This window comes from Ornithorhynchus anatinus, chromosome 2 (assembly GCF_004115215.2).
Source record: "Ornithorhynchus anatinus isolate Pmale09 chromosome 2, mOrnAna1.pri.v4, whole genome shotgun sequence".
In the NCBI taxonomy this organism is placed as follows: Eukaryota; Metazoa; Chordata; class Mammalia; order Monotremata; family Ornithorhynchidae; genus Ornithorhynchus; species Ornithorhynchus anatinus.
In genome coordinates, this window is record NC_041729.1 from 53,213,828 (window position 1) to 53,234,537 (window position 20,710).

Below are 20,710 nucleotides of genomic sequence, written 5' to 3' on the forward strand. Positions count from 1 at the left end.
GCAAGAATTAAAAGTAGGTGAAAATTCTGACATGCTCCTTGGATGGAAGTCAGAATTTCTTTGCATGTTTCTGTGTGGGTGTATGAGATGTGGGCCCAACTTTTTAATGTCTTGGAAAAGTCTTTGGGTACATAACAGGCATTATTGTAGCATCCATCTGGTGCTGTCTGTTCTATCCCACTGAGTGAGCTGAATAACTTGCCATTTGAATTCTTGAGAGCCAGAAGCACAAATATTATTTGATTAAAACAGGGCCCATTAGTATCTCAATGTCACTGGGGTTCAGCTTCAGTCGCAACTAGTTTTCATCCTCTGAACAATCCAATCAGAGGAATGTTTTTATTCTCCTGCCTTTCATCAGAGGGAAGAGGGATGGCAGGTCTTCTGAAAGAAATTGTTGATTTGCTGCCCATATCGAGGCCCAGTAGAGCCGACGATGTTCTAGCTGAAGCTCAGATTAGGGTCGGGAGGGAATGGGGTACGAGAAGGCTTTGACATAGAGTTTTGATCCACATTCTGAAATAATAATAATTGTGTTTCTCAAGGACTTATTAGGTGCCACCACTGTATCAAGTGCTGAGTATTTGTTAAATACTTACTATGTGCCAGGCACTATACTGAGCAGTGGGATAGATACAAGCAAATCGGGTTGGACATAGTGTCTGTCCCACATGGGACAGAGTCTTAATCCCCATTTTACAGATTAGGTAACTGAGACACAGAGAAATAAAGTGACTTGCTCAAGGTCTCACATACCAGTCAGGTGGCGGAGCTGGAATTAGAGCCCAGGTCCTTCTGACACCCAGGCCCATGCTCTATCCATTAGGCAACACTGCTTAGGTAATCAGTTCAGACATAGTCTCTATCCCATATAGGGCTCACACCCTAGGGAGGAGAACAAGTGTTTAATCCCATTTTGTAGATGAGGAAATGGACACCTTTGGAAATTAAAATGATTTGGTCAAGATCACACAGCCGGCAAGTGGCAGAGCTGGGATTAGAATCTGGGTCCTCTAAATCCTAGGACTGTGCCCTTTCCCTAGGCCAAACTGCTTCTGTGTAGGCTAAACATGTACAAAGCACAGAAACCTGGCCCTGCTACGTTAGGCAACATGAGTCGTGTCTACTGACTCTATTATAAGGCGCCCTCCCAAGCACTCAGCACAGTGCTCTGCACACAGCTAGCACCCAACACATTCCACTGATGGGTGGATCAGGTCTCTTGGACTCCATCGGCATCACTTGCAACAAATTACTACTACTTTCTCCTAGGAAGTAGCTGCTCTGTCCCAAGAAAAGCAGCATGGCATAGTGGAAAGAGCATGGGCCTGGGAATCAGAGGACCTGGGTTCTAATCCTATCCACTTACCTGCTGTGCGACCTTGGGCAAGTCACTTCACTTCTCTGTGCCTCGGTTCCCTCATCTGCAAAATGGGGATTCAATACCTGTTCTCCCTTCTACTTTGACTGTGGGTCCCACGTGGGACCTGATTATCTTGTATCTACTCCAGTGCTCATGGCCTAGTGGAAAAAGCACGGGCCTGGGAGTCAGGGGACATGGGTTTTGATCCTGGCTCTGCTACTTGTCTGCTGTGTGACCTTGGGCAAGTCACTTTACTTCTATGTACCTTGGTTACCTCATCTGTAAAATGAAGATTAAGCCTGTGAGCCCCATGAGGGACAGGGATGGTGCCCAACGTGATTACCTTCTATCTACTTCAGTGTTTAGAACATTGTTTGGCACATAGTAAGGGCATAACAAATACCACAGTTATGATTACTAGTACGGTGCTTGGCACACAGTAAGCACTTAACAAATACCAAAAGTATGAATTCTTATTGGCCAGGCTAGGTGGTCCTACCTAGCCTCACACACAGATTGAGGGGAAGGTGTCTCGGATGGTTAAGCTTCTGGGTTAGAGGCCATTTCTGTCATCTCCTGAGCCCCACGGAGTATTGGTCTGACTCCCAGAAAGTAGGCCGAGTGGGAGTAATGATTCCAAGCCCTCCCTAATTATAGTGACTCCATGGCAAAGATGGAGAGATAATTCCCCCTGCATGATTAGAAAAACCCAGGTGCGATTTCTGCCCCCAAATAGGCTGGAAGAAAACACGTTAAGACAAATCTAGAGCGCAGAAGGGAGAAAAACTCTTGTCGTAATCCATTATTTTGGAAGTCATTTGCCTGATAAGATTCCGGCCCAAGAAACTCATTCCTCACTTTTTGCAGCGTCTCGCCATCTGATGGGTAATAGCTTCCCTCCAAGTCTTAGAAATTACCAAATCATTTCTACTAAAGGCTCCTAGAAGGCGTGCATCATTTATATAACCATTTAGCGGCACTGCCTTGAGTTTATTTTAGTGCGGGAAATGGATTGTGTAGGCTGTAAGCGTTGTTCCTGCAGTTTTTTCCCACTTCCCCACCCAACGAAACACCCTCTGCTTGCCTACCGTGCCTTGGGTGAACCTGTTGGTTGGGATTCAGCCATAAAATAGATTACAGACAGGTGAAGAGGCAACAGTGTTAGTCATATTTATTGAGCGCTTACCATATTCAGAGCACTGTACTAAGCTCCTGGAAGAGGACAGTATAACAATAAACAGACCCACTCCCTGCCCACAATGAGCTTACAAGTTAGAGGGTGAACGGTGGTATTGATTGAGGGCCGGAGTAGATAGAAGATGATCAGACTGGGCACAGGCCATGACCCACCCAGGAATCGTCATCTAAGAGGCAGGGAGAACAGGGCTTTTACCCCTGTTTTACAAATGAAGAATTAAGGGGCACAGTGAGGTGAAGCCAACTGGGTCAGATTATGTAGCAAGCCAGGCACAATGCTGTCACTAGAACCCAAGCTTCCTGACTCCCAGTCCCATGCTTCTTCCACTAGGATGCACTGATTTCGTCAAAGGTCCCTGGACCCAGGGTTTGAGCTTGCAACCTAGTGTTTGTGGTTTCTGTGGTTTCTCAGCAACCAGAACCTGATCTCAGTCATACAAATCTATCAGTGATGTTTACTGTGCACACAGCACTGTACTGAGTGCTTGGGAGAGTACAGTAAAATGGAGTTGGAAGACATATTCCCTCCCCACAAGAAGCCTACGGCCCAGAAGGGGAAACTCAAATAAATTATGACTATCAATCAAGCAATTAACCATTTACACAGATCACTGTATTAAGTGCTTGGGAGAGTACAGTATCACAGTTGGCTATGATAAGTGTCGAGGAATTGAAGGAGGGGTGAATAAAAGGGTACAAATCCAAGCAAAAGAAGATCCATAGGTAAGGTCCTTAAAGTTTGAGGTGCATTAGAGACGGATCTCTAGAGTTTTTCTCTGCCTCTGATTCGTTCTTGCTTCCCAGGTGCTATTATCACTCCAATTCTACCCCCTCTACCTGCCACATAGTATATGCTTAATAAATACCATTAAAACAAATAGAAAAGTCTCTTCTCACACCATTTTCAACCTCTCATTCTCTGTCATTTTCTTCCCCTCTGCCTTTTTTTGATGGTACTTGTTAAGGATTTACCTTGTGCCAGGCACTCTATTATAAAGTGTTGAGGCATAAATTCTGGGGCAAGAAGACAGAGGATGGTTTAGAGAGGAAAATACATTTTTGGGAAATCCCCTTTTGGGAAAGGGAAAAAAAGGCAATGTTTTGCCTCGTCGTCTGATCGTTCTGGGTGTTTGAAAGATGATGCTGATAGTATTGCTACCTTTGTGTATCTATGAAAATACTCCTCCATTTCCTGCTATTGCCATTTAAAACTCTTGGAACTTCTACCTTAACTCCCTCACCCAACTGGAGCAACAATTTAATCGAGTGCAAAAAGGAGTCATATAAAGCCTTTGAGAAACTACACTTTAAGGCACAGAAATACCAGCTTTAATCCAGAAGTAGCCGTGGAAGTTTGTGCTTAACTTTCTTTCAACCATAAAAGGCACCCGAAGGCCCCAATGAAACCTGGATTTAAATGATCGGGCAGATAATCACCCTTGGCAAATGCCCGAGGTCCACGTTCCTCCCCATCAGTCACCGGGTGTCTAGGAAAAAAGCCCTTCTCGGCGAGGGCATCAGTGATGTGCGGCAAATTCATTGCGGCTGCCAGTTGCCGTTGAATTGGAAAAAAAAACACACATTGCTTGAAAATGAAAGAAGGTTTGCCCATAGCATCAGCTCAGCAGGATGCTTTGTTTTGAAGCTGACCCACTATCATACCTTTATTACAGATTTTGAAACTTACAGTTCTCTCCTGGCGGGTGACCCCAAGGCCTCTTCTCCTTTCACTGAAGCCCGATTGATTCTCTATTAGTGGAAAGAGCAGGGGACTGGAAGTTAGGACACTCAGGTTCTGATTCCAGCTTTGCCAATGACCTCCTGTGTGACCATGGGCAAGTCACTTACTCTCTCTTTGCCTCTATAAAATGTGGGGTAAAATACCTGCTCTTAGGGCGTGAGCCCTGTGTGGAACAGGGACTGTGTCTAATCTGCTTAGTCTATCTGATTTTCCCAGTGCCTCGTATCTGCTAAGCACTTTATGATTAATTATTTTTATCAAGAGGGATAACCCAAAATGTCCACCGAGTTGACAAAAATTTGCTCTTTCCATTTGGGTGTGGACAGGCAACATGTCTACTAACGGTGCTCTGCACACAGCAAGTGCTCAGTAAATACCACTGTTGATATTTATGGTCACATCTCCTCCATGAGGCCTTCCCTGATTAGGCCCTCTTTTTCCTAACTCACTGTCCCTTCAGAGTGGTCTATGCACTTGGATCTGTGGCCTTTGGACATTTGATATTCTTCCCACCCCCAATCCCACAGCACTTTGGTACAAATCTTTAAATTATTTATTATAAATTACTTGTTTATTCATATTAATGTTTGTCTCCCCCTCTAGACGGCATGCTCATTTTGGGCAAGGAATGGGTCTGCTAACTCTATTGTGTTATACTTTCCCAAGTGCTTAGGGAAGTGCTCTGCACAGTGTGGCTTACTGGAAAGAGCATGGGTTTAGGAGTTAGAGGTCATGAGTTCTAATCTCAGCTCTGCCATTTGTCAGCTGTGTGATTTTGGGGAAGTCACTCAACTTCTCTGTGCCTCAGTTACCTCATCTGTAAAATGGGGATTAAGACTGCGAGCCCCACAAAGGACAACCTGATTAACTTGTCTCTACCCCAGAGCTTAGAACAGTGCTTGGCACATAGTAAGTGCTTAACAAATACCATTATTATTGTTATTATTATTAATAAATACCATTGATTGAATGATGGGGAACATTTCCTTCAAAAATAGCCACGGGGCTAGGAGAACTGAGTTCTAATGTCAAATCCACTTGTCTGATTTTAGGCAAGTCATTTCATTTCTTTGTTCATTCATTCATTCAATAGTATTTATTGAGCGCTTACTATGTGCAGAGCACTGTACTAAGCACTTGGGATGAACAAGTCGGCAACAGATAGAGACAGTCCCTGCCGTTTGACGGGCTTACAGTCTAATCGGGGGAGACGGACAGACAAGAACAATGGCAATAAAATGACCTCCACAGTTTTGCCACAGTTAATCACCTGCAGAATGGGAATTAAATTCCTGTTCTTCCTCCCCCTTAGACCAAGAGTCCCCTGTGGGGCTAAGTGAATCTGGTGATCTTGTTTCTACCCCAGTGCTTAGTACAGTGGTTGACACGTAGTGAGTGCTTAAAGAAATCTCAATAATTATTATTATTGGTGTCCAAAAGGAAGGGAGCCCTTTCTTGAGGACTTTGCATGGTAATTTAAAAAAAAAAATTCTGGATTTTGGGGAAGCTTCAGACTTCTTTGAATCTGGTTTCAGAATATTATGGTTCTCAGTCATTTATTTTCACTGGAATACTGAGTTCTGTTGCTCTTTTCGGCACTTGTCACGGTTTCGAGGTGAGTTTTTTCGGTGCTTCAGATGTTGTCTGTAATTTTTCTCATTGTTGCCTTGGAGAATATTTAAAATCTCCAAATCCTGCAGCTCAGGTGCTCAAATCCTTCCATTCCAGCTTTAGCTGCTGCTATTTAAGCGAGGTAATGAATGGCTGGGATTTCCTGTTTGCTTTAATCCAGTAAAAAGAAAAGATAGGGTAGGCTCCTCCTCACTGATCCCAGAGATTCACTCTCTAAGCTCCTTGAGCTCTTTGACTCAGCACAACGGGAAGCAGGTGTGATAAATTAGAACTGGAGCGCCCAGAACACATCATTTCAGGTGAGAAGTTCCAAAGTGGCAAACAGCTTCAGTGCTCCGTGGAAATACTAATGAGCCATTATGCAAACAGATTGAAATGGTTACAAACTAGAAAGATCACGGCTCAATTGCAAGTCAGTGAAAACTGCAGATCTGCTATAAGCTCAGGTAAATATTAAGGATCTTGGGATGGGATAAAGAAGTATGGTTCCCGTGTTTTGGGACTCCCAGTTTGGGCAGGCAGGGAAATTCTGCCATTCGGAGATGGAAGCAGTGTGGGGTTGGCACGAGGGGCTGATTCAAGAGTTGGACAAAAGAAAGGGCTCAAACCACCATCCTCACAAAGCATGGACCTGGGAGCCAGAGGACCAGGGTTCTAATTCCAGCTCTGCCACCTGCCTACTGTGTGACCTTGGCCAAATCACTTCTCTGTGTCTCAGTTTCCTCAACTGCAAAGTGGGGAGTCAATTCCTGTTCTCCTTATTAATCATTATGGTATTTGTTAAGCGCTTACGATATGCCAAGCACTGTACTAAGCGTTGGGGTAGATACATGCTGATCAGGTTGTCCCATGTGAGGCTCACAGTCTCAATTCTCATTATACAGATGAGGTTCAGAAACTTCTTACCATCAGCTTGAAAACACTCAATCGCCCTGTTCCCCTCCTACTTACCTCGCTGCTCTCCTACTACACTCCAGCCCACACACTTTGCTTCTGTAATGCTAACCTTCTTACGGTGCTTCGATCTCGTCAGTTCACAGCCAACCTCTTGGCCGCTTCCAGCTTCTAACCTGGAATGCCCTCCCTCTTCACATCCGAAAGATGATGACGATCACTCTCTCTACCTTCTAATAATTTTTGAAGGCACATCTCCAAGAAGACTCCCTCTACTAAGCCCCCATTTTCTCTTCTCCAATTCCCTTCTGCCTCACCCTGATTTGCTCTTTATTCACCCTCCCCACCTCAGCCGCACTGCACTTATGTACATATCCATAATTTATTCATATTAATGTCTGTCTCCCCCCCCCCCCCCCCCCCGACTATAAGCTCTCTGTGTCCAGGGAATGTGTCTGTTCATTGTTATATTGTATTTCCCCAAGCATTCAGTACAGTGCTTTGCACCCAGAAAGCAATCCCGGCTCTGTCGCTTGCCAGCTGTGTGACTTTGGGCAAGTCACTTAACTTCTCTGCCTCAGTTACCTCAGCTGTAAAATGGGGATTAAAACTGTGAGCCCCATGTGGGACAACCTGATTATCTTGTATCCCCCCAGAGCTTAGAACAGTGCTTTGCACGTAGTAAGCACTTAGCAAATATCACTATTATTATTATTATTAATAAATACAATTGAATGAATAAATGAATGCATCTGCCAACTCTGTTACATTGTGATATTGTATTCTCCCAAGAGTTTAGTACAGTCCTCTTCACATAAGTGCTCAATAAATATGATTGACATGTAATACAGACTATATATATGTACTTCATATATTATTTACATTCTTCAATGCATGTACAATATATAGTATATGTATAATAGAATACTAACCATGGTGTATATCGTGCATAAACATACATGCATATTTATAGCTATCTATTTTAGAAAGTGACATTATGGATGGTAATGACCCATGTGTGCAGGTGGATTGATAAAACCAGTTGATGCCGGACTCTGACAATCCCTTCTGCATGCTTGCACGTGAGGTTAGTTCTGTGATGTTCTAGTGGGTTTAGCCCATCCTGGGCCTGCATTTAAGATTGATTTTTCTCCAATTCATCGCCCCAGCCGAACCACACATCCAGCCCTATGTTGCATTGTATGAGACGATGCTGCACTATATCTTAAATTTAATTTAACGTGTCTACTAACACTGTTAGAGTATACTGTCCCAAGTTCATAGTACAGCGCTCTGCTCACAGTAAGTGCTCATTAAATGCCACTGATTGATTGATGTTTCTGCCTATCCTATCTGTGCATAATCAATCATATTTATTGAGAGCTAACTGTGTGAAGAGCACTGTACTAAACTCTTGGGAGAGTACAATATGACAGTAAAGCAGAGTTGGCTCTGAGATAGCAACAGAACTTCACTGGGTGGGATATGTGAGGATAGATGATAGCAGGGTAGCCAAGAACCCCATCCACCTCCGCATCAAACAGAAACTTCTCACCATCAGCTTTAAGGCACTCAATTGTCTTGCCCCCGCCTACCTTACTTCCTGTTGTCCTACTACAACCCAGCCCACACACTTCGATCCTCTAATGCTAATCTACTCACTGTACCTAGATCTCATCTATTTCGCCGTCTTCTTACCCACCTCCTGAACCTGGCTAGGAATGCCCTCCCTTTTCATATCCAACAGATGATCACCGTCATCCATCGTCCTCAAATAGCCCATGCGGTGGAGTTCTTTTGCAGTCTCACAGCCAATTCAGCCATTTTATTGACTTTCAACTGGATATGGAGCTTTATACCCCAGCTGGAGCTTTATACCCCAGCCCTGCCACATTCTGTCTGCCAACTTGGCAGATACTTTCTGGATTTTGCTTTTCATTTTGCCTCATCATGCATTGTTAATGTACTGCCTAAGTAGCAGAATTCAGCAGTAACATTAAAATCTGTGTTCTGGAAAAATCTTTGGTTTGGGCTAGGGTTTCTCAGAGGTAGTTGGTATTTAATGAGCACTGATTTGTGCATGTTATAGTTTCAAGAGTTCACAAGGCATTGCAAATATGCGCTTATTGACCTTAAGTAGCTAATGGCTAAATGGTGATGCGAAGATCCTAGTGGTGTCTTAATAAATCTAAATGATTCTTTTTTAACTTGCAAAAATAAATCACTCAAGTTCTGCAGTCTCACATCAACAAATTTCATGGTGCATATGTCCTATCGACTATAAAGCAGATCTTTTGGAAACGGGTTTCTTTGCTTGATTGATTTGTTGGAGCGACTACTCGGGAAGATTTTCATCCGCTCATTAAGAAGTGTGGGCAACCATGATTCATGTGAATTTTGGCTTCCTTCTTAAATTGTCAGGGGAACATGTTAAAACTTAAGATTATTTGTTTCTGTTCACAGATGGGTATGGTTTTCACTGACACTTTGGCAAAGTAGTGGAGGTGATAGGTTGTTCTAAGTGTTCATTTTGCTGCTGTTTCAGCAGATCAAATGTCTTCCTATGAGGTCAGCTGGCCCCTAGAGTAGCAAGTCACTGGTGGACACCAGAATAGGCACACATTTTCACAGCCATAACCAAGTAGTAACAAACTCTCAATTAGAGAAGCAGTGTGGCCCACTGGAAAGACCACCGACCCAGGAGTCAGAAGGAACTGGGTTCTAATCCTGGCTCCACCACTTGTCTGCTCTGTGACCTTGGGCAAGTTACTTCAATTTCTCTGAGCCTCAGTTACCTCATCTGTAAAAAGGGGATTAAAACTGGGAGCCCCAAGTAGGACATGGACTGTGTCCAACCTGATTAGCTTGTTTTTACCTAGCGCTTAGTATAGTGCTGGGCACATACTAAGCACATAAAAAATATCATTAAAAAATTAGAACTTGTGGTTAGTCTCACAGCACTAGTTACAGTGCCCACCTAAAAAATAAGCAGTATTGCCTAGTAGAACAAGAATGGGCCTGAGAGTCAGAGGACATGGTTCTCATAATAATAATAATAATAATGTTGGAATTTGTTAAGTGCTTACTATGTGCAGAACACTGTTCTAAGTGCTGGGGGAGATACAGGGTAATCAGGTTGTCCCACGTGAGGCTCACAGTTAATCCCCATTTTACAGATGAGGTAACTGAGGCACAGAGAAGTTAAGTGACTTGCCCACAGTCACACAGCTGACAAGTGGCAAAGCCAGGATTTGAACCCATGACCTATGGCTCCCAAGCCCGGGCTCTTTCCACTGAGCCTGGCTCTACTGCTTGCCTGCAGTGTAACCTTAGACAAGTCACTTAATCATTGGTATTCATTGAGCACTTAATGTGTGCAGAATACTATACTAAGTGCTTGGGAGAGTACAGTGTAACAGAGTTAGTAGATGCATTCCCTTCCTATTCAAAAACCACTCTTTCAACTTTACCTCAGACCCTATCCCTTCATACTTTATCCAAGTGCTTGCCCCCTCTCTGACTGTCAACTGCAGCTATTCATTCTCCAATGGCCTTTTCTCCACTGCTTTCAAACATGCTCATGTCTCCCCATCCTAAAAAAAACAACCCTCTCTCAACCCCACACCTCCCTCCAGTTATCACCCCATCTCCCTTCTACCATTCCTCTCCAAACTCCTTGATCGAGTTGTCTACACCTACTGTCTCCTTTTCCTCTCCTCCAATTCTCTCGTTGACCCCCTCCAAAATAGCTTCCGCCCTCTTCACACCACCAAAACTGCCCTCTCAAAGGTCATCAAAGATCTAATTCCTGCCAAATCCAATGGCTTCTCTTCCATCGGAATCCACCTTGACTTCTCAGCTGCCTTCAACCCTGTGGACCCACCCCCTTCTAGAAATGTTATCCAACCTTGGTTTTACTGACACTGTCCTCTCCTGGTTCTCCTCTTATCTCTCTGTTGGCTCATTCTCCGTCTCTTTTGCAGGCTCTTCCCCTGCCTCCCATCCCCTAAATGGGGGGGTCCTTAAAGGTTCAGTTCTGGGTCCCCTTCTATTTTCCATCAACACCCATTCCCTTGGCTTCAATCACTCCCTTGGCTTCAACTACCACGTCTATGCAGATGATACCCAAATCTACATTTCCAGCCCTGATTTTTCTCCTTCTCTCCAGTCTCGCCTCTCCTCCTGCCTTCAAGATATCTCTACTTGGATATCCTCCCATCCCCTCAAAATTAATATATCCAAAACTGAACTCCTCATCTTTGAATATTAATCAATCAGTGGTATTTATTGAGCACTTATTATATACAGAGCACTGTACTAAGCACGTGGGAGAGTACAAGAGTTGGTAGATACATTCCCTGCCTACAGTGAGCTTAAAGTCTAGAGGGAGAGGCAGATATTAATGAAGATAAATAATTGCTGTGTGGCTGAGGACAGTTACAGATATCTGGTGTTCTGGGACCTAGATCATTATTATTATTGTTATAATTATTACATTTGTTAAGCACTTACAGTGTATAAAGCACTGTTCTAAGCACTGGGCTAGTTACAAGTTAATCAGGTTGGAAGTAGTCTCAGTCTCACATGGGGATCACAGTCTAAAAAGTAGGGAACAGGCATTTAATCCCCTTTTTTCAGTTGGGGAAACTAAAGCAAAGAGAAGTTAAGGGACTTGCCCAACATCTCACAGCAAGCAGTTGGCAGGGCAAGATTAGACTCCAGGTCTTCTGATTCCCAGGTCCGTTCTCTTTCCGTTAGGCCACACTGCTCCTCAACCTGACTGCTGAACCTGTGTGTATATCACAGGTCAAAACTCATTTTCCAAAAGGAGCAACTGCTAATCTGCTACATTTATTTGTGAGCGTTTGATAACATCATTTCACATCACTGACACACCAGGGATTCTGGAATGGGGCTAAGCAAATTCAGCTAGGCAGAGAAATTCACCAAGATTTTTAGGCAACTCCCTGGTGGAATGGTTGGTCAAGTTAGAATTATTTTTTAAGGTATTTTAAAGTGCTTATTATGTGGCATGAACTGTGATATGAGCTGGAGGGGTTAGAAAATAATTAGGTTGGGCACAATCCCTAGCCCACATGAGTCTCACAGTCTTAATCCCCATTTTATAGATGAAGTAACTGAGGCACAGAGAAGTTAAGTGACTTTTCCAAGGTCACACAGCTGGGGTTTCAACCTAGGTCCTTTGACTCCCAGACTGACCCTTAGGCCATCACTGTCAGAGTGGTGAAAGTTTGGGTGGACAATATGATAATAATAATAAGTATGGTATTTATTAAACACTTACTATGTGTCGGGTACTGTACCAAATGCTGGTGATGCCTGTCTACTTGTTTTGTTGTCTGGTTCCTCCTCTCCCCCCCTTTTAGACTGTGAGCCATTGTTGTGTAGGGATTGTCTCTATTTGTTGCCAAACTGTACTCTCCAAGTGCTTAGTAAAGTGCTGTGCACACAGTAAGCGCTCAATAAATACAAGTGAATGAATGAATGCTGGGGTGGATACAAGATAATCGGGGTGGACACAGTCCCTGTCCCACATAGGGCTTGCAGTCTTAATCCCCATTTTACAGATGAGGTAACTGAGGCCCAGAGAAGTGAAGTGACTTGTCCAAGATCACATAGCAGACAAGTGTCAGAGCCAGGATTGGAACCCACACCCTTCTTACTTCCAGGCCTGAGTTCTGTCCCTTACACCATGCCAGGCACTGCCTCCTTTAACCAAAGCCTTCCCAGTGTTTTAAAAGTTGAGAAAGCCTCTAATTGCTCTTGTTTCTTCATCAGCCTCCCTGGATTCGAGGAAATATTGGCTGGTTTTATTCAGGGCACATCACATCCTGTGAGCTCTTCATTGAGATGTTTTGCCCAAGACTGGAGGAGGTATTTGAGTCTTTGGCACATACATTAAATATAGAATCAGAAAGCTTATTAAAATCTCAGTAAAAATATTTCTCTACCTGCAGTGGCCTTCCTCTTCCAATTATGACACAATTAATGTCCTCAAAGTTTTGCCTGGTAGGTGATAAAGGAATTAGCACAGCTGCAGTTCTCTTCTCAGGGTTATCATAATTTTCATCCTATTCAAGGTTTTAAAAGGAAGCTTGCCTGTGTAGAGTTACGAGTTAACTGTGTGAATGGGTCCAACGGTAATTACTATCCGAGGACTGAGCTTTATCCCAGGTGTCGTTCTGTCTCATCAAATGAAAGTTTGCTAAAGCAGTTTGAGGGGTAATTCAGTTGAGCGAGCATGAAGTGGGCATAAGTTGGTAACCACTTCCATTCTCTTATTCAAAAAAAAAATCATTGTATATCTGCCAGTCTCAATCTGTCTGCCATGTGCACAAAACGTACCCTTTGCTTTCCTTCTGCTCTTCGAGGAGTAGGAGGTCTTTGTACAGGGAAAAAGAACTTATTGTATGAATTGCTCAGGATTTCTTTGGGCTTTCATGTTTCTCAATTTATGTTTCAAATGTGCATTTTGAAAAAATAGTTTTCATGAATTTTTAATAGGCTCGCTAGCTCTCAAGATCTCCTTTGTTGTCTTTTTCTTATTTCATTTCTTAAAAATCTCACAATCACCTTATTCTAAAGCAAGCAATTTGAGCACTGAGAGAGGAAGTGTTCATGCTGTCCATTCTAGGCCACCTCAAGATCTGGTGGTGGGGTGCTGATGTTTCCCTTGGATTTCTCGGAAGGATGTGGGGCAAGGGGAGGGAATTGTCAGAACCCTGGGTGCTGGAGGAGTTGAGGCATCAGATTTCTATTCCCCCTCAACTTCTGCTTGCTTCCTATCCCTTCCCACAGCAAAATGCAAGCTTCCACTCTGTTTCTTCACCAAAATGTAACTTCAGACTTCCAAGTATTTTAATGATAATAATGGTATTTGTAAAGCACTTACTATGTGCCAGGCACTGTAATAAGCAGTGGGGCAGATAGAAGATAATCGGGTTGGACACAGTCCCTGTCCCATATAGGGCTCACACTCTTAATCCCCATTTTACAGATGAGGAACTGAGGCACAGAGACGTGAAGTGACTTGCTCACACGGCAGACTTGTGGTGGAGCTCGGATTAGAACGCACGTCCTTCTGGCTCTCAGGTCCATGCTCTCTCCGTTAGGCCATGCTACTTCCCTGTGCTTGGTCTCAGGGCCTCTCTTGAAGATTTCCTGGCAAATGCAAGGTGGTATGAAGAGTCACGTGCTGTTCCTTGGAAGAAAGAGGTGTAATTTCAGGAACATCTGGGTATTATTATCATCATTATTATTATTATATTTGTTAAGCACTTACTATGTGTCAAAGTATGTTCTCAGCTCGGGGTAGATACAAGTTAATCTCAGGTTGGATGAGGTCTTTGTCCCATATAATATAATAATAATAATAATAATAATAATAATGGCATTTGTTTAGTGCTATGTGCCAAGCACTGTTCTAAGCACTAGGGTAGCTACAAGGTAATCAGGTCTGTCCCATGTGGGGCTCACAGTCTTAATCCCCATTTTACAGATGGAGGTAACCGGAGGCACAGAGAAGTTAAGTGACTTGCCCAAAGTCACCACAGCTGACGTGGCGGAGCGGGGGATTAGAACCCACGAACCTCTGACTCCCAAGCCGTGTTTTTTCCCTAAGCCATGCTGCTTCCATATGGGGCTCACTCTAGGAGAAGGAACTGACGTTAAGTCTCCACTCTGCAGATAGGAAACGACACAGAGAAGCTAAGTGACTCGCCCATGGTCACACAGCAGGCAATTGACAGGGCAGTATTAGAACCCAGGTCTTCTGACTCCCAGATCCATGCTTTCCCCCACTAGGCCATGCAGCTCCAAGTGGAAAAATTCAAAATTCTGACCTCTTGAAATATGTTGTGGTTTCAGGACCCCCATGAGTGAGAACCTGAGGAGGTTAAAGGAGTAAATATCCCAGCAAGAACTCATAATGGAGTTTTTGCCCAGTAAATAAGCAGACTCTAAACTCCTTGAGTTCAGGGATAGGGTTCTGCCTACTGTATTTTATAGGCTCAAGCAATTAGTGCAATACTCTGCACAGGGTAAGCACTTAAAAATGCCATTGATGGATTAACTGGAATCAGGATGTTTAGATCAATGCTTGAGCAGCTTCCTGGCTCATACCTTACTTACCTCACGAGGAGTTGACTTGTTCAATTTATTTGATCCAGACAATTTTCTTCCTAGACAAATGAAGATGGTCTCTGGGCCAAGTGGAGCTACGCTACTGGCTATAGAACCTATGGGAAGCAGGCTGTGGCCGAGTCATGATTTCCTGGCCTACTTGACCACAATCTACTGCAATAGAATAAGTTCCAACTTTGAATTAAGTTACTAAAAGCATTTACGTTGATAAACCTAACTTAGTGCATGGACCTGGGAATCAGAAGGTTGTGGATTCTAATCCTGGCTCCGCCACTTATCTGCTGTCACACTTCGCTTCTCTGTGCCTCAGTTCCTTCATCTGTAAAATAGGATTAAGACTGTGAGCCCTATGTGGGACAGGGACTGTGTCTAACCTGATTAGCTTTAATCTGCCCCAGTGCTTAGAATAGTGCCTGGGTCATAGTAAGTGCTAAATAAATACCACAATTATTATTATTATTATTAGGTTTGATGGAGATTAAGAAACAGTTCCAAATCAATTCATGGCATTTATTGATGGTTTGTGGTGTGCACGAGAGCGAACTAATTCTTATGGTGGGAAGCATTGTTTGGCTCCATTTTCTAGTTAGTGATCCTCACTGGCATTTTCTGGAGGTCATTCTCAGAGGTAATAATAATTAATAATCATAGTGATGATTTCCTGTTTTTTTAAATATTTCTTTGCTGTGTGCCAACAGTGTACTAAGTGTGGGGGTAAGATACAAGACAATCAGGCCAGAAACATTCCCTGTCCCACTAGGGGATCACGGTCTAAGGGGGAGGGAGAACAGGTATTTTGTCCCCATTTTGCAAATGAGGACACTAAGGCACAGAGCTGTTATGTAATTTGCTGAAGGTCACACAACAACCAAGCTGTGAAGGTGGGTTTAGAACCCAAGTCCCCTGATTCCCTAGCCCATGATCTTTCCACTAGGCCATTCTGTGTATAAGACTGAAAGAAGGGCTGTGTATGATTTATATATTTATAGATTTGACAGATACAAATTAATACCTGCATTTCCTCAGTTACTTTGTCTTGTGTTTCCAGGTAGATTTTCAGATTGATATGACTTCATTTTCCTACCAAAGACCATGTTTTGGTTTTTATTGTCATTGCCCTTCTCCCTGCTCCTTTACCGACCTTCTACTTCCCACCCCAGAAATGGAAAGAACACAAGACTGGGAGTCAGGAAACCTGGGTTTCCAGTTCTTCCTTTGGACAAGTCACTTAATCTCACTGTGCCCCAGTTTCCTCTTCTGTAAAAATGAAGATAAAATACCTGTTTATCTCACCCTAGTGGAAAGTGCACGGGCCTGGGAGTCAGAGGACGAGGGTTCTAAACCAATTGCTTGCTGTGTGACCTTGAACAATCTCTTAACTTCTCTGAGCCTCAGTTACCTCAACTGTAAAATCGGAATTAAATACCCGTTCTCCCTCCTATGTGGGACAGACACTTTGTCCCACTTGATTAATTGTATCTACTCCATGCTTCAAACAGGGCTTGGCTCATACTTAGCACTTAAATATAATAAATAATACTAATACTAACTGTGAATATTGTGTGGGTCAAGGGCTGGGTTCGGTATGATTATTTTCCATCTCCCCCAATGCTCAGCCCCTAGTAAGCACTTGATAAATTAATTATTAGCTAAATGTACTCCTGACTAGGTATGGGGGTACAGTTTGGGAAAAGGATGAGAAAGAAGGGAAAACCAATTTGGTAAATGTGCTGTAGTCACATGACAACTTCTTTATTCCTGTTTTTCCAGCAATGAGGCTTAAGAACAGATCCTTCTCTGACCTTACTGAATTAAATTAAGGCTCAGTTTATGTGTTAGAGAAGAACTCGGAGGCTACACATTTACTCATTATCTCTTTACATATAGGCTGATTTAGTCATCTCATTGGCAGATATTTCTCCCACAGCAAAATAACAGCTGTGTGGTCTGGGGTAATGACTGCAAGATCCAGCAGTGACAGACACCAGAGAGAGGCAGTGAAGATATAAATGGGCCTCTTATTGATTTGTTTTCCTCCTTTTAAAATAGTAAATTGAAGCCCTTTTCAGTGGCTGACAATTAATTTTACTCCTTTTATCACATCTCAAAAACATTCAGTGCATCTCCTCCTCAGTCTTTCTTCTCTAGACTGTAAGCTCATTATGGGCAGGGAATGTGACTGCTAATTCTGTTATAGTGTACTCTCCCAAGTGCTTAGTACAGTGCTCTGTGCATAGTAAGCACTCAATAAATACAATTGGTTGATTGATTGCAACTATTTTGCCATGTTTCCTTCCCACCTTGTTTATGTTTCTAATTTCTGCTTTTTTAGTTCAAACTCATAAGTGAAGTTGTTGCTCTCTCCTTGGCAGTATAACTGACCCTAAAAATAAGCAATTCACATGAGCCATGACATCTCAGTCTTTCTATAAATACATATATGATTTATATATATATGTATAAACTACATAAACATTTGTATAAATATATATACATCTTTATATAAGGCACATGGTGATCATGAGTTGCTTGTTTGAGTCTCGTGTACACGTTTGTGTGTGTCCAGGTGTGTGTTTGTGTAGGTTCCAAATCCACCCAGTTTGTTGTTTTAGTGATCAATCGATCAATGGTATTTATTGGGTTCTTACTAGGTGCAGAACACTGTACTAAGCACTTGGGAGAGTACAATACAACAGAATTAGTGGGCATGTTCCCTGCCCCTAATGAGTTCACAGCCTAGAGATAAACAAGTTTGTGTAGTTCTTCATTCCAGGTCTTCCTATGTCTGTAGGGAGGCTGGAGATTAATAGATCAGCTGTTCATCAGATGCATCGGGTCGGACATGAATCGGGAAAGAAAAGTGATGTCTATAAATTATAGGAAAACTGCATAGTGTGCTTCTCAATGGGAAACGGATTAGAAACAGAATTTTGCATATGCATAATCTTGGTCAGATTGAGGTTTTCAAATCTCTCAACACCATTTCCGACCTCATTTTTCTCCTTCAGAGATCATTGTTCAGAGGAAGCAGGGAAGTGGTGACCAAAGCCGTGCTCTGGAATGGGTAATCACCAGTCCCTGCTTTAATACACTGAATGTCAGTAACATCAAGGCGTGCTCCGGCTGCATTTTTCTTTCCTAAAAAGCAATTACATCGAAGGACATGATAAAATAAGAAGGGACAATCCAGCTCGACATGAAAGCCTGAAGAAAGGCTTTGATAAGCAGGACGCTATTACCAAATTATTAAGATCAGACAGCCAAGGGGGATATGGAGCATGGGAAGGGGAGATTACCAGATTTTGTGAGGTTTGCAGCTTTGCCAACTTTTTGGTTGAAGCAGAGGCTTGTAGGAAGGCAGTGAAGAGGGATCGAGTGAATCTTTTTTTAATAGCATTTTTAAGCATTTATTATGTGCCAGGCATTGTACTAAGCGCTGGGGTAGATACAAGCTCATCAGGTTGGACATAGTCCCTGTCTCTCACCAGGCTCACAGTTTTAGTCCCCATTTTACAGATGCGGTAACTGAGACCCAGGGAAGTGAAATGACTTGCCCAAGAGCACACAGCAGACAAGTGGTAGAGCCGGGGTTAAAACCCAGGTCCTCTGACTCCCAGGTCCATGCTTTATCCACTAGAACCTGCTATTTCTAGTTATATGTACACATCAGTGGCTTATGGTAGTATCCCCGTCAGCTATCTCTGTGTTCCAGTGGGAGAATGTATTTGGTACATAACAAGAAGACTGGTGATTCAGGTCACTCAAGGATGCTCTACCACTTTGGTGACCTCAGCCTTTCCTTAAAATGTGCACATTCAACCGTATATTCAGTTATTTATTCAGCTCCGTCATCCTGATATGCTCATACTACTGCCTGTTAAATCCTTGTTCTTTCTCCTGCACTATGTATAAATCATTTTGGTCTCTCTGTCTTCTGCCATTAGGTTGTAAGCTCCCTGAGAGGAGCAGATGTATGTTTCTTAGCTATCGTACTCTCCCAAGTGCTTAGTACCGTGCATTTCTCAATGTAGAGGTTCAGTCAGTACTTTTGGTGGGTGGTTCATTTTTCTAGTAAGGCATGCTGTAAGGACATCTTCCTCATTAGTAACACCTGTCTTCCATAGGTCTTGGGTTCTAATCCTGGGTCTTCCACTTGTCTGCTGTGGGACCTTGAGCAAGTCATATCACTTCTCTGTGCCTCTGTCACCTCATCTGCGAAATGGAGATTGAGACTGTGAGCCCCAAGTGGGACAGGGACTTTGTCCAAGCCAATTTGCTTGTATCCACTCCAGTGCTTAGTACAGTTCCTGGCACACACTAAGCACTCAACAAATGCCGCAATTATTATTATTATTATTATTCCATTTGAGACATTAGGAGAGTTGAGAGAGCATTTCAAAACTTGGATGAGCATTTCAAACATTAGTCAATATTTCGTGTCCGCATCTCTAACCCCTTGCGTAATTATTACCTTAAAATAGTAATCTGCTCTGAGGAAGTATGTACTGAAATCTTATTAGAATAGCTACAAAGAAAATTTGGGGTTTTTTTTGTTCTAGGAATAACATGTCACCTAATGCCAAAGAAAGTACTCACCGGCTAATAATGAAACTTGCATTTTCAGGTTTTAGATGACAGTACGAAGGATTAAACTCTGCTATTTAGACGTCCATTATGCTTTTACTTTATTCTATGCTTTTCCACTGAACAGTCACACATTGAATGTATTAAGTGTCTTTGTGCACAGCCTGTTCTCAGCTAACCAGTGCCATCAGTAAATTCCTCACTCAAGGTTGATAAATGCCCAGTTGTTATTTGAATCTTTAATTCCTCTAGCATGAAAGGTGCAAAACTACCCAACCTCTTCAGAGTAGGAGAAAGTCCCAAAGGTTAATTCTGGCCCATCTTAAACTGAGAACAGACAATACAGTCAGAGCCTGAACACTGATGAGGTTAAACAGCTGTACGTGGGCTGCGTTTTTTAAAAAGCTGCAGATTACTCATAAATTCTACCAATTACCAATTAGCCACCTAGTACATTGTAGTACATAATGCATGATTATTAAATAGAACAGAAGGAAATGAAATGAACAAAAATAGTTCTATTCACCAATTTCCTGCAAATAACGGAGCTAGTGGGCCCGGGGACAGAGGGAAGGAGACTTCGGGTGAGAATAAGACAAGAAAAGGAATGACGCAGAGAAGAAACTCACACATGTTCACATTCACACACATGCACACATACTCCCTACTCTCTCACACCTATTTTCAAGCAAAGGTCCACTCGCACACCCACTCTGGCAGCCTTTCCCACACCCACCACCATCATCATCATCATCAGTGGTATTTATAGAGCGCTTACTGTGTGCAGACACTGTACTGAGCACTTGGTAAAGTACAGTATCACCGAGTTGGTGAGAAGCAGCGTGGCTCAGCGGAAAGAGCACGGGCTTTGGAGTCAGAGGTCATGGGTTCGAATTTCGGCTCTGCCACTTGTCAGCTGTGTGACTGTGGGCAAGTCACTTAACTTCTCTGTGCCTCAGTTCCCTCATCTGTAAAATGGGGATTAAGACTGTGAGCCCCACGTGGGACAGCCTGATTCCCCTGTGTCTATCCCAGCGCTTAGAACAGTGCTCTACACATAATAAGCGCTTAACAAATACCAACATTATTATTATTATTAAGTTCCCTGCCCACAGTGATCTAATAGTCTAGAGGAC

General features: G+C 43.0%; 1 protein-coding gene across 2 annotated transcripts in view; it reads left to right on the forward strand.

Moving 5' to 3' along the window:
* GRIN2A (glutamate ionotropic receptor NMDA type subunit 2A) overlaps window positions 1–20,710 on the forward strand; it is a 325,890-nt gene that overhangs the window by 144,485 nt on the left and 160,695 nt on the right. The gene's annotated exons all lie outside the window — the stretch shown is intronic.